The sequence below is a fragment of the Gekko japonicus genome, unplaced genomic scaffold (genome assembly GCF_001447785.1).
Source record: "Gekko japonicus isolate JY-2015 unplaced genomic scaffold, Gekko_japonicus_V1.1 scaffold4596, whole genome shotgun sequence".
Taxonomy (NCBI): domain Eukaryota; kingdom Metazoa; phylum Chordata; class Lepidosauria; order Squamata; family Gekkonidae; genus Gekko; species Gekko japonicus.
Window position 1 is genome coordinate 19,538 of NW_015162611.1, and position 2,102 is coordinate 21,639.

At 51.5% G+C, this 2,102-nt stretch overlaps 1 long non-coding RNA gene and 1 pseudogene across 1 annotated transcript in view; both read right to left on the reverse strand.

The window, feature by feature from the left end:
• Positions 1-2,102, reverse strand: part of LOC107106350 — a 49,303-nt pseudogene that overhangs the window by 3,019 nt on the left and 44,182 nt on the right.
• Positions 985-2,102, reverse strand: part of LOC107106352 — a 1,720-nt gene continuing 602 nt past the window's right edge. Inside the window, exons 2-3 of the long non-coding RNA XR_001482362.1 lie at positions 1,845-1,959; positions 985-1,046 (exon numbers count right to left, since the gene is read on the reverse strand). This is a non-coding gene — a long non-coding RNA (uncharacterized LOC107106352). The remainder of the gene's footprint in view (positions 1,047-1,844; positions 1,960-2,102) is intronic.

Sequence of the window (2,102 nt, forward strand, 5' to 3'; positions counted from 1 at the left end):
CCTAGAGAGGCAGAAAGTGCAATATGGGTATAGAGCTAGTTGTATGCTCACGCCGTCCTAGTATGCCTTCATATTTTCTTGCTTCATCACGATGAATACATTTATATAGAATTAATTAGGCTACAGCTGGAATACTTAATATCTTAGTTTTAAATCCTTAATAAACCTTTATATCTATTTTAAAAGGGGTCTGCTTTTCTTGTGTGCCCTCTCCCCGTGAACCCACTGAACTGGGTGCTGCCCTCAAGTACAAAGAGGAGTGACCCGGGGGGACCCAGGCTTCGGTTCTTGACGGGATCATTTCCAGATCACAGGCAGAGCGGATGTTTGTAATCCCATCTACTGAATCAGACCCTTGGTCCATCGAAGTCAGCGCTGTCCACTCAGTCCGGCAGCAGCTCTCTCTCCAGGGTCTCAGGCAGAGGTCTTTCCCATCACCTCCTACCTGATCCTCTGAACTGGACATACCGGGGATTGAACCTGGGATCTTCTGCATGCCAAGCAGATGCTTTGCCAGTGAGCCACAGCCCCCCTCCAAGGAGTGGGACAGCCCCCAAAACAGTGTATTGCTATTTAATATTTTGATTCATGCCTCCTCACAATGGCAGCAATTTGCACCTTTGGCACCTATGAAAGATCCTTACCCAGAAAGGCCACATTCCCGTAGTTCTCCCGCATGACTTCCCTGTACAGAGCTCTTTGTCCCGGATCCAGCAGGGCCCACTCTGCCTCCGTGAAAGAGACACACACCTCCTCAAAGGAAAAGGGGCCCTGGAAGGAAAAGCAGATTCCCTCGTCAGAAATCACACCAGGCAGAGATTGTCCACGGGAAGGGAGTAGTCTGGGAAGGGAAAGGATGTCAGGCTTGGGATGGATCTCTTGCCCAGACACCTTGTAGAAACTGCAGGAGCAAAAGCCCCCCTGAGGAGGGACCCAGGCTGTCCCCCTCCCCCTGCTCATCTCCCCTACCTGGACTGGAGGGGCGGCAGCCGTTTCCACACCTCTGAGAAGACGATGGCTCAACGGCATCTCTTCCCTGCCTGCTCCTGAGACAAAAGAGGAAAGACGGATGTTTGCTTGCTTGTTCCCTGTTTCACACAGACCCCTTCCCAGGGTTGTGAAACCTCGCCCTGCGTAAAACACATTTTATACTAAAATCAGGGAGAGGCAGAAGGGAAGCACCAGGTACGTATCAGCCTCTGGGATTGGAGGGTGTGGAAATGACATCACATGACCTTTCACCGTCACATACGGCCCAGGCATGACTTGAGCGCATTTGGAGACTCGAGGGTCCTAGGAATGAGTTTTCAGAGTGTCTCTTGACATGCTGACTTCACAACCGGCTTTCTAGCCAGATGAAACATCAACAGGACACCACATCTGCCCCAAAGCCCCTCCTCAGTGCTCTTGGGGGGTGCTGGGCCGTAGCCCGCCTGCCCTACTCCAGCATCCTGTTTCCCCCCCCAGCAGCCTGCCAGACGCCCTTTCAAGGATGGGCAGAGAAGCCAGATTTTACCAGGAACTGGTTTTCAAGAGCTCTGCTGCCCCAGAAGGTGGAGGATCCCTTTATCCACCAGGCTGAAGAGCTCTGCAGAGGTTTGTCTACCTTTTCTCTTTTGAGCCACCTTGAGTTCCTCTTATGGAAGGAAGGTGAGATGTGAATACTTAAATTAATGGAATTGCCCTCCATGAATGGGTCTAACCTCCTTTGAGAGGCCTCACAGTTAGTGGACACTGAGTGCCGCAAATTAACCCTGTGTTGTGTGAAGAAGTGTTTAATTCTTTTCCTGAACTGAGCTCTCTACCCACCAAATTCATCGTATCGAGGCACGAAGAGTCCTTACCACCGGAGAGGGCATCCTGGGCACGCTCCACGGCCTGCGCACTCTGCCCTTGCTCCAAGGAAGCTCCTTCCGCCTCAGGGAACGTAGCTTCTTTCTTCACGGATAGTGTCCACATCTGAAACAACAGCGAGGGAGGGGGGAGGAAGAAGAAGAAGGAGAAGAAATTGTATTTATACCTCACCCTTCACTACTCTAAAGAGTCTCAGAGCGGCTTACAAACTCCTTTCTCTTCCCCTCCCCACAACAGACACCCTGTGA